This window comes from Salmo salar, chromosome ssa27, assembly GCF_905237065.1.
Source record: "Salmo salar chromosome ssa27, Ssal_v3.1, whole genome shotgun sequence".
Taxonomy (NCBI): Eukaryota; Metazoa; Chordata; class Actinopteri; order Salmoniformes; family Salmonidae; genus Salmo; species Salmo salar.
The window spans coordinates 8,860,511-8,873,487 of NC_059468.1; positions in this window are offsets into that span (position 1 = coordinate 8,860,511).

The following is a 12,977-nucleotide window of genomic DNA, read 5'->3' on the forward strand; positions in this document are numbered from 1 at the left end:
CATTTGGATTAAACTCATAAATTCAAAGTTTTCCTCTCTAGATTGCTGTGATATTTACAGTCTTCTGCACTTTGTGTTGATTCTATAGTAAGTTATCTAGCTACTCTACTGTATTACTTTAACCAAGACAATACAGTACGGAGAAAAAATGTATGAAATGTATGCATTCACTACTGTAAGTCGCTCTGGATAAGAGCGTCTGCTAAATGACTAAAATGTGAAAACTACATTTTATCAGACGCTCTTTTCCAGAGCGACTTACAGTAGTGAATGCATACATTTCATAAATTCTTTCCATACTGGTCCCCCGTGGGAATCGAACCCACAACCCTGGCGTTGCAAACACCATGCTCTACCAACTGAGCCACACAGGACAATTGACATGATTTCAGATTTTTCAAAATGATTGGACTTGGAGGGTAGAATAACAACTGTGACTGCAAGTGCCCCGCTAGGCAAAAACTGTTTGAATCATCGTGGTTTCCATGTAATTTCAACAAAAACATTCTGTTCTTTTTTTTCTTTCCCCCCTTTATTTAACCAGGTAGGCCAGTTGAGAAGGTCTCATTTACAACTGTGACCTGGACAAGATAAAGCAAAGCAGTGCGACAAAAACAACGACACAGAGCTACACATAAACAAACGTACAGTCAATAACACAAAAATGTATGTACAGTGTGTGCAAATGTAGAAGATTAGGGAGGTAAGGCAAGAAATAGGCCATAGAGGTGAAATACTAACAATTTAGCATTAACACTCGAGTGATAGATGTGCAGATGATGATGTGCAAGTAGAGATATGGGGTGCAAAAGAGCAAAAAGATAAATAACAATATGGGGATGAGGTAGTTGGGTGTGCTATTTACAGATTGGCTGTGCACAGGTACAGTGATCGGTAAGCTGCTCTGACAGCTGATGCTTAAACTTAGAGAGGGAGATATAAGTCTCCAGCTTCAGTGATTTTTGCAATTCATTCCAGTCATTGGCAGCAGAGAACTGGAAGGAAAGGCGGCCAAAGGAGGTGTTGGCTTTGGGGATGAAGAGTTAAATATACCTGCTGGAGCGCGTGCTACGTGTAGGTGTTTCTATGGTGACCAGTGAGCTGAGATAAGGCAGGCCTTTAACTAGCAAATACTTATAGATGGCCTGGATCAAGTAGGTTTGGCAACGAATATGAAGCGAGGGTCAGCCAACGAGAGCATACAGGTCGCAGTGGTGGGTAGTATATGGGGCTTTGGTGACAAAATGGATGGCACTGTGATAGACTGCATCCAATTTGCTGAGTAGAGTGTTGGAGGCTATTTTGTAAATAACATCGCCAAAGTCAAGGATCGGTAGGATAGTCAGTTTTACGAGGGTATGTTTGGCAGCATGAGTGAACGAGACTTTGTTGCGAAACAGGAAGTCGATTCTAGATTTGATTTTGTATTGGAGATGCTTATTGTGAGTCTGGAAGGAGAGTTTACAGTCTAACCAGACACCTAGGTATTTGTAGTTGTCCACATATTCTAAGTCAGAACCGTTCAGAGTAGTGATGCCAGTCGGGCGGGCGGGTGCGGGCAGCAATCGGTTGAAGAGCATGCATTTAATTTTACTAGCACTTAAAAGCAGCTGGATGCCACGGAAAGAGTGTTGTATGGCATTGAAGCTCATTTGGAGGTTTGTTAACATAGTCTCCAAAGAAGGGCCAGATGTATACAGAATGGTGTCGTCTGCATAGAGGTGGATCAGAGAATCATCAGCAGCAAGAGTGACATCCTTGATATATACAGAGAAAAGTGTCGGCCCGAGAATTGTACCCTGTGGCACCCCCGTAGAGGCTGCCAGAGGTCCGGACAACAGGCCCTCCGATTTGACACAATGAACTTTATCTGAGAAGTAGTTGGGGAACCAGGCGAGGCAGTCATTTGAGAAACCAAGGCTGTTGAGTCTGCTGATAAGAATGCGGTGATTGACAGAGTCGAAAGCCTTGGCCAGGTCAATGAAGACGGCTGCACAGTATTGTCTTTTATCGATGGTGGCTATGATATCGTTTAGGATCTTGAGCGAGGCTGAGGTGCACCCATGATCAGCTCGGAAACCAGATTGCATAGTGGAGAAGGTACAGTGGGATTCAAAATGGTCGGTGATCTGTTTGTCTTTCAAAGATTTTAGAAAGGCATGGCAGGATGGATATAGGTCTGTAACAGTTTGGGTCTAGAGAGTCTCCCCCTTTGAAGAGGGGGATGACCGCGGCAGCTTTCCAATCTTTGGGGATCTCAGACTATACGAAAGAGAGGTTGAACAGGCTAGTAATAGGGGTTGCAACAATTGCGGCGGATAATTTTAGAAAGAGAGGGTCCAGATTGTCTAGCCCAGGTGATTTGTATGGATCCAGATTTTGCAGCTCATTCAGAACATCAGCTGTCTGGATTTTGGTGAAGGACAAGGGGGGGGGGGGGGGGTGCAGGGGGTGCAGAGCTGTTGGCCGGGGTAGGGGTAGCCAGGTGGAAAGCATGGCCAGCCGTAGAAAAATGCTTATTGAAATGATTGATTATCGTGGATTTATCGGTGGTGACAGTGTTTCCTAGCCTCAGTGCAGTGGGCAGCTGGGAGGATGTGCTCTTATTCTCCATGGACTTTACAGTGTCCCAGATCTTTTTGGAATTAGTGCTACAGGATGCAAATTTCTGTTTGAAAAAGCTAGCCTTAGCTTTCCTAACTGAGTGTGTATATTGGTTCCTGACTTCCCTGAAAAGTTGCATATCGCGGGGGCTATTCAATGCTAATGCAGAATACCACAGGATGTTTTTGTGCTGGTCAAGGGCAGTCAAGTCTGTGGTGAACCAAGGGCTATATCTGTTCTTAGTTCTACATTTTTTGAATGGGGCATGCTTATTTAAGATTGAGGAAAGCACTTTTAAAGAGCAACCAGGCATCCTCTACTGACGGGATGAAGTCAATATCCTTCCAGGATACCCGGGCCAGGTCGATTAGAAAGGCCTGCTTGCTGAAGTGTTTTAGGGAGTGTTTGACAGTGATGAGGGGTGGTCGTTTGACCGCGGACCCATTACGGACGCAGGCAATGAGGCATTGATCGCTGAGATCCTGGTTGAAGACAGCAGAGGTGTATTTAGAGGGCAAGTTGGTCAGGACGATATCTATAAGGGTACACATGTTTATGGATTTAGGGTTGTACCTGGTAGGTTCCTTGATAATTTGGGTGTGATTGAGGGCATCTAGCTTAGATTGTAAGATGGCCAGGGTGTTAAGCATATCCCAGTTTAGGTCACCTAACAGTACAAACTCTGAAGATAGATGGGGGCAAACAATTCACATATGGTGTCCAGAGCACAGCTGGGGGCTGAGGGGGGTCTATAACAAGCGGCAACGGTGAGAGACTTGTTTCTGGAAAGGTGGATTTTTAAAAAGAGAAGCTCGAATTGTTTGGGCACAGACCTGGATAGTATGACAGAACTCTGCAGGCTATCTCTGCAGTAGATTACAACTCCGCCCCTTTGGCAGTTCTATCTTGTCAGAAAATGTTGTAGTTGGGGATGGAAATTTCAGGATTTTTGGTGGCCTTCCTAAGCCTGGATTCAGACACGGCTAGGACATCAGGGTTGATGGTGTGCTAAAGCAGTGAAAAAAACAAACTTCTGATGTTAACATGTATGAAACCAAGGCTTTTACGGTTACATAAGTCAATAAATGACAACGCCTGGGGAATAGGAGTGGTGCTGGGGGCTGCAGGGCCTGGGTTAACCTCTACATCACCAGGGGAACAGAGGAGGGTACGGCTAAAGGCTATAAGAACTGGTCGTCTAGTGCATTCGGAACAGAGAGTAAAAGGAGCAGATTTTTGGGCGTGGAAGAATAGATTCAAAGCATAATGTACAGACAAGGGTAGGGTAGGATGTGAGTACAGTGGAGGTAAACCTAGGCATTGAGTGACGATGAGAGAGGTTTTGTCTCTAGAGGCACCAGTTAAGCCAGGTGAGGTCACCACGTGTGGGGGGTGGGACGAAAGAGCTATCTAAGGCATATTGGGCAGAGCTGGGGTCTCTACAGTGAAATAAAACAATAATAACTAACCAAAACAGCAATAGACAAGGCATATTGACATTAAGGTGAGGCATGTGTAGCTGAGTGATCATAGGGTTCAATGAGTAGCAATAGGTGAGTCAGGGAGCCGTTCAGTAGTTGCTACTACGCTAGTCGAGCTGGAGACACGGCGATTCAAACAGCTAGCGGGCCGGGGCTAGCAGATGGGCCTTCGGTGACTTCGCAACGGAAGAGCCTGTTGAAACCACCTCGGACGATTACGTCGGCAGACCAGTAGTGATGGATCGGCGGGGCTCCGTGTCGGCAGTAAAGGAAACAGGCCAATTGGCAAAAGAAGTATTGTAGCCCAAGAATTAGCTGGTGGACCTCTTCAGCTAGCCGGGAGATGGGCCTATAGCTCGAGGCTAGCTTAAGGCTAACTGGTGCTTGCTTCGGGACAGAGACGATAGCCAGGAGTAGGCACATGGATTGCAGCAAGCTAGCTGCAATGATCTGGTGTAAAGGTTCAGAACTTGCGGTAGGAATCCGGAGATGTGGTAGAGAAAAAGCAGTCCGATATGCTCTGGGTTGATATCGCGCTGTGCAGACTGTGAGGTATTGACTGAGCTGTGGCTGGCTGGTGTCCGAGTTAACGGTGAAGACCGCTAGCAGTGGCTAACTGACTACTAGCTAGTAGCTAGTTAGCTGGCTAGCTTCTGATGGGTGTTCCGGTTAAAAAGTATAAAAATAGCAGATCCGTACCACATTGGGTGAGGCGGGTTGTAGGAGAGTATATTCAGTCCGCAGATGGAAAGTGAGATTAAAATATATACGAAATATATACGAAGCAAAACGAGGAAAGCGATATTTACACGGGACAGGGCGGGACAAGACAAAACACACTGCTACGTCATCTTGGATGTGATGTGATGACTTTGAATCAACATGGAAAACTGACTGGCTTTGTAAAAAGTAAGGGAATTTCGTATTTTTCCACCCAACTTTTAACCTAAATCCAATGAGATGGTGACATGTTTTGTTGATTTCAAGTTGAATTCACGTTAACTCAAACAAATGTAAATCAAAACTAGACGTTGAACTGACATTTATGCCCAGTGGGTCATGACTATCACGCCGTAATGTGAACTGGCAGTGGGCCTTCAACAAGTAGCCATACTCCCCGCCATAGAAGGAACTGGTACAACATAAATCTGCTCGTCTGCCCTGCAGGGTGCTCCAAAAAAAAGCCCATAATAATGCACGATGTCAGCAGAATCTGTCATCGTCTCCATTACAAATGGACGGCAATATGGAGGCCATTTTATGTATTCGGACCATTCCACTCCACAAGAGGACACAGTGACTGAGATTCAGGGTAGATTGGAACAAAATGGCTGTTTGATATGATACATTTGCATTATGTTGTGCGAGCAACTGAACATTATTTAAGGACCATAATATGATGACCTGGCATGCATAGGCCTATATACAAACACATGCCCTCGCATGCAGATACAAACACACACACAGAGATCTTCCCAGGGTGCCACCACAAACCTATTTCAAATTGACCGGCCACAGTTTATTACCCATCCCCTATCTATCTACCCCAACCCCAAACCCGTTTTCTGCCAATTTCTCGCTTGTGGCCCTACAAAGTCAAACAGTTCACACACAGCATTCACTTCAAAAGTTGCACACACTTTCAGTCAACATTATCACAAACACAGGGTGAATTCCTTGAACAGACCACACATGTACACATAGTGGTGTCAAGTCTCTTTCTCCTACCGTCAATGCGCATACATGAACAATAAACACTCCATGTCCACATATCCCTCTAACTCCATGTACAATAAGTCTGTCAATAAAATAGTTCTTCTTTAAAACTATTGCAATATGTCTTTGTTTACTACGACCCAAAGGGGGTTAGTTCTGCAGACCATGGTCAGCTAGTCAATTTATTTGCTTGAATACATTTGCTCTCTGACACTCGCAACTTCTTGGAAACGACAAGGTCAGCCCCTTAGAATCTAGGACGGGAAGGATATATATGTACAGTATGTAGAACCATTGCCTGGTGCCCAGCCCAAAAAAAACACACATTATTGGATTGTAAATCAACCGACACAAGACAACTGGAAAACTTCTCAAGTGGTTATGTCATACTCACCTATATGATTTCAGCCATTTTCTTTTATCTATTTGGTAATCCTTTACATTAAGGTATAGTTAATAAAGGCTTTATAAAGGGCTTGTAAGCTGCTTATAAAACAAGTTAAGTATTAATGTATAGATGGTTTATGACAACTTGATAAACTATTATAACAAATTGTGTTGACCTTTTGCTGAAGCAGCAGCTACTCTTCCTGGGGTCTGCAAAAAATACAACACATGAGAAGTAACTAAACATTTATACATTGATAGACAAGGACAGTCACACAAATTTAAAATACAAGGATATACAAACAATACCAAAACGTTTAACTAAAATAACAGTACAAATAATACCACAAAAATATGATGTGTGTGTTAGAGTGTGTCTGTGTGTGCGAGTGTGTCTGTGTGTGCGAGTGTGTCTGTGTGTGCGAGTGTGTCTGTGTGTGCCTGTGTGTCTGTGTGTTAGAGTGTGCCTGTGTGTGCGAGTGTGTCTGTGTGTTAGAGTGTGTCAGAGTGTGTCTGTGTGTCAGAGTGTGTCTGTGTGTCAGAGTGTGTCTGTGTGTCAGAGTGTGTCTGTGTGTCAGAGTGTGTCTGTGTGTCTGTGTGTTAGAGTGTGTCTGTGTGTCTGTGTGTTAGAGTGTGTCTGTGTGTCTGTGTGTTAGAGTGTGTCTGTGTGTCTGTGTGTGTCTGTGTGTCAGAGTGTGTCTGTGTGTCAGTGTGTCAGAGTGTGTCTGTGTGTCTGTGTTAGAGTGTGTCTGTGTGTCTGTGTTAGAGTGTGTCTGTGTGTCAGAGTGTGTCTGTGTGTCAGAGTGTGTCTGTGTGTTAGAGTGTGTCTGTGTGTTAGAGTGTGTCTGTGTGTTAGAGTGTGTCTGTGTGTTAGAGTGTGTCTGTGTGTCTGTGTGTTAGAGTGTGTCTGTGTGTTAGAGTGTGTCTGAGTGTCTGTGTGTTAGAGTGTGTCTGTGTGTTAGAGTGTGTCTGTGTGTTAGAGTGTGTCTGTGTGTTAGATTCTCGGCCCTCACTAGCATTAAAAATAAATACAGGCACAGACTGTGTGTGGAAAATGATTTAAGACTGAGACTCTCTCCAATACAACCCCAACATTGCAGAGTTATGTGCATCCTTTCAAGCACACCCTTCTCATTAACCTGTAGTTATTCACAATTTACGAACAAATAAGGTTTTCTACGTGGTTAAATAAAGAGCAAAACTATTGATTATTTTTATATTATTATTTGTGCCATGGTCCTATAAGAGCTCTTTGTCACTTCCCACGAGCCGGATTGTGACAAAAACTCACACTCACTCTTATGTTTAATAAATGTATCGTATAGTGTGTGTGTGTGACAGACTTACAATGATGGCAAAAAACAACATTTGAGAGTGCGCTGACCCTGGTGCTAGACGGGGTACGCAGCTGGAGGTTGAATGTTTAAAGAGGTACGGGACTATAAAAAGTTTGGGAACCACTGCACTACAAGACCATGATACTTGCCTACGGAGCAGCAAGAACCGCCCCTCCCTATCTTCAGGCTATGCTCAAACCCAACACCCCAGCCTGAGCACTCCAACTCTGCCACCTCTAGTCTCTTGGTCGTCCCACCCCTACGGGGGGGTCAGCTCCCACTCAGACCAGTCAAAGCTCTTCAAAGGTGGAGCGAGCTTCTCCCTGAAGCTAGGACAGCAGAGTCCATGCCCGTCTTCTGAATACAACTGAAACCCTACCTCTTCAAAGAGTATCTTAAATAAGACATCTCAGTCTTTTTTATGCAGTTGTCTTTTCCTACTAGCACTGACTTTGCTGATTACTTCTGTATTGAGGGAAAATGTACTTACCACAGCTGTGATATGTGGTTTTATCCCCTTGCTGTCTTAAGATGAATGCACTTACTGTAAGTTGCTTTGGATAAAAGCGTCTGCTAAATGACTAAAAAGGTCAATGTAAATGCAAGTGTTAAGTTCTGCGCCAGAACACCTGATCCCCTTGTAAAACACTGAGGTTGAAGCCCCCAATGCCCGATAGTCCTCAAATCACCACAGTGCAGCCCAGATGGGTAAACTTATGTGTAACATGAACACTATGTAGGTCACCCTACATGGGTTGCCCTTTGCGTGAATCCAAGAGTAAAAACCCCGGTTTTAGGAGCAAGACAAGGGGCCGAAAATGGCGTCAGAAAAGGGGCACTAGCCAGTAACAAATATATATGGATGGATAAAATAGTTATCATCTGGATGTGGCAGGCTAACAACACCAGGTTATAACCCACTTGGCCAAAACTCGTTAAAGTCGTTAATAATGTCTCGTTAACGACTGGGCAGTTTAATTAGAGTATTACACATGAGAAGGAGAGGGGCTGGGTTGGAGGGGGGTGAGAAGGATCGCTGCACAGCTCCAATACACTTTTCCAACCGCGGCTCACTCCTGACATTTCACCTGATATGAGTCATTGATGGTGTGCTTGTAAATGTATGCTGAATTATGTGTGTGTCAGAGTGGGGGGGAGAGAAAGAGCGAGAGACATGCATTTTAGGTATATTGAAAATGTATTTTCACGTGGCCACAACATCAGATCCCATGCTAACTGAATTAAAACCGATCGGTCTCGTTTTTTGGCTCAGAGTTTCATTAATAGACGTGTATTAAACGTTGACATACAATTTTACAAGACACATAAGGCGTCAGCCTCTCATGGGCAAGTTAATATTAGCATCCAGTAACTACGAGCCTGTTAATGGGCCTAGCACAAGACTAGTGCAGCCTAGCACTCTGTGGCCTGATACCTGAACCACCAACTGCCTTCAACCAGACCTGTGTTTGTGAGCCAACTTCAAAAAATGATGGATGGAGGAGACGAGATAATTGGAATCAGAACTAGAATCTCATATGCTTGTGTAGCACATGGGGATGCCTGAAGTGGCCCCACTTGCACTAGGGAATAGCTAGCTTTTCGCGTGGCCCTGATTGTTAACGCGCTTCAAGAGGGTGGTCACGTGTTAGCTAGCAAGGCAGAAGTCCCGAGTTCGTGCCAGGTATGGGCCGAATAGGGAGGAAGTGGTACTTGTTAAGCAAGTAACGTGACGTCCTTTACACTTGTATACAAATATAATTTGAAATAAAGGATAACATAATAAAGCTACTTTTCAAAAATGCTATGCAGTCACGTCCTCCTGAAAGAGACTTTTATAATATGTTTCAAAGGTGTTTCAAAGATATTTTCAGAATGAATGGGGCTCTGAAAACACCTCAATCAAATACCTAAAGCGAAATACCGCACATTTATCCCAAAACTGTTTTGCGGAATAGACTACAACCTAGGTAAGTGGCATTGTGTTTTAAGAGAGCAACATCCTCTGTCACAACTAACCACTGCCACCAACTGCTAATACTACAACTTTCTAATGTCGGTCAGTGGAAGTCCCCAGTTAGCATGCTTCAAATTTGATGTCCAAATAATCGCTGAAGGGGATTGTTTATTTCAAATTAAGTTACTTTTGGATGATTTGTGCATGAACTGTTAAGCATGCTAACTGGGGAACATTGACTTACATGGCTTTTGGTTAGAAAATGCTAATATCAGCCATTGGTGGCAGTGGCTAGTTGAACAAAACCAAAGTATGGATTGCAGTCTTTTCTTGTGCATACAGACAGTGGACTAAGTAAACAAATATGCTACATTTCCAATTTGGCTGAATTATCCCTTGAAATGTGAAAAATGTACAGATATTTGACACTGAGCTTGGTGCAGACCCTCTTGGTATTTTCAGACTATGTCATCTTCAAAGCATTGACAGACTAATAGCATAGCAAGCCCCATTCCTCAGAACTATGAGTGCATGTCTATCAGCCACGTGTTGCCAATTGATCAGTGGAACAATATCCAGGGACAGGTGGGGGAATGGAGAGAGATAGATGATGCTCAGCGGAGGACTGTACCTGTTCTCCTTTTTCCATCTCTCTCATTACTCTTGTTATCCATCCATATCCGTCAATCGCTTTCTCTGTCAGCAATGCTAAAAGCGACCAGCCATGGATAGATGATGCCCACCCCTCTGCCTGGGTCATATCAAGGCGGCAGGTAGCCTAGCGGATAAGAGCATTGGGCTAGTAACCGAAAGGTCACTGGTTTGACATACTTTTTCCCTGTCAAGGGATATAGGAATGTAAATGTACAACTTTAAATATGAATGTCCTCATTTTTGTAATTTATTTTGGGAAGCCATATTTACTAACACCTTTGACATACAGTCCACACCTTGAAGGTAAAACGTTGTCTTAATTTTAATGAACAGGCGAAACAACAAAATACAAATCTAACTTTCAAACATCATATTTTGAGATTAAAAAAAAATGTCAAACTATAAGCATAATCCAGGAGCCATCTAGGTGAAAAACCTGCCGTTGTGCCCTTGAGCAAGGCACTTAACCCTAATTGCTCCTTAAAGTTTCTCTGGATAAGAGCATCTGCTAAATGACTAAAATGTAATGTAAAAAAATGTATATCACCAGCAACCAGTCATGGAGTCACGCTGACCCCCTTTCTCTCTCTCGCTCTCTTAATTTACTTCCCGCCTCTGCCTGGCTCGTGTCAGTCTTATCTGTCCACGGTGTTCTTCACGTTATGTCCCCTTTGCCCATGTCCCCCTGACCCTGTTGTGTCAACTTGGTATTTGTGACGAATGTGTCGGGTCTGTTAACTTATCAACCTCGTGCTTCAGATAATGTCAGGTAGTTTTACGTGGGAATCGGCGTCTGCCTGTACTTGCCTTCAAGTCCCTGGTACAGTATGTAGGTGTGAGTAGATGTACTGAGGCTGGAGTGGCAGGTTAAAAAGCAGAGCATGTACGAAGCAGTTCAAAGTGGCTCCGTGGTGGTCAGCGTTGGGCTGTCCCCCTAGTGGTAGAAGTTGAGAGTTACACTAACTATTTACATTTCATGTAAATGTACAACTTCCAAATATTAAATGTCCTAATTTTTGGAATGTCTGTTGTTTTTTTGAAAGGCATGTTTTTCGAACACCGTTGACATACATAAAAGGCAAAACACTGTCTACACTCTCATGAACAGCTGAAATAACAAAATACAAACGTCATATTTTGAGATTGAAAAAAATGACAAACGTAATTATTTTTGTTTTTTGACCCTCTTAATCAAAGTCTAACCTTTTCTACCATGCATCATCAGGAAGAAGGCACAAAGACACACGACTCCCGTTGAAGGTTTTTATTGCCACTTTCAGATGTCATGAGTAATGACGACCAAGGCAATAAATCATAAGTACGCGTCTGGTGAAATTACAGTAACTATGGAATGACAGAGCCATCTGAAACCATGTTCTGGGGAAGGTAAACAAACACCTTTGACACGAGGCAACTTATTCAATCCATATACAACAGCACATCCTCGACAACAATAGTTGCAGTTGTTACACATTCACATTACACTGTGTTAGACAATCATCATTTCACAGCCTGGTTGCCAGACTGGAGGAGTAGGCGGGCACAGATCTGGCATCCCGGGCTACTTCTTTAAAACTCATACAAATTAAACATTGAAAAGCACTTTTGCGAATATCATTAGTTTTACACCTACAGTTGAAGTCGGAAGTTTACATACACTTACGTTGGAGTCATTAAAACTCGTTTTCCAACCACTCCACAATTTTCTTGTTAACAAACTATAGTTTTGGCAAGTCGGTTAGGACATCTACTTTGTGAATGACACAAGTCATTTTTCCAACACTATCACTATTCACTATCACAATTTCAGCGGGTCAGAAGTTTACATACACTAAAGTTGACTGTGCCTTTAAACAGCTTGGAAAATTCCAGAAAATGATGTCATGGCTTTAGAAGCTTCTGATAGGCTAATTGACATAATTTGAGAGTCAATTGGAGGTGAAGCTGTGGATGTATTTCAAGGCCTACCTTCAAACTCTGTGCCTCTTTGCTTGCCATCATGGGAAAAATCAAAAGAAATCAGCCAAGACCCCAGAAAAAGAATTGTAGACCTCCACAAGTCTGGTTCATCCTTGGGAACAATTTCCAAAACACCTGAAGGTACCACGTTCATCTGTACAAACAATAGTACGCAAGTATAAACATCATGGGACCACGCAGCCGTCATACCGCTCAGGAAGGAGACGCGTTCTGTCACCTAGAGATGAACGTACTTTGGTGCGAAAAGTGCAAATCAATCCCAGAACAACATCAAAGGACCTTGTGAAGATGCTGGAGGAAACCGGTACAAAAGTATCTATATCCATAGTAAAACGAGTCCTATATCGACAACCTGAAAGGCTGCTCAGCAAGGAAGAAGCCACTGCTCCAAAACCACCATGAAAAAGCCAGACTACGGTTTGCAACTGCACATGGGGACAAAGATCGTACTTTTTGGAGAAATGTCCTCTGCTCTGATGAAACAAAAATAGAACTGTTTTGCCATAATGACCATTGTTATGTTTGGAGGAAAACGGGGGAGGCTTGCAAGCCGAAGAACACCATCCCGACCGTGAAGCACAGGGGTGGCAGCATGATGTTGTGGGGGTGCTTTGCTGCAGGAGGGACTGGTGCACTTCACAAAATAGATGGCATCATGACGAAAGAAAATTATGTGGATATATTGAATTAAAATCTCAAGACATCAGTCAGGAAGTTAAAGCTTGGTCGCAAATGGGTCTTCCAAATGGACAATGACCAAGCATACTTCCAAAGTTGGGGCAAAATGGCTTAAAGACAACATAGTCAAGGTATTGGAGTGGCCATCACAAAGCCATGACCTCAATCCTATAGAAAATATGT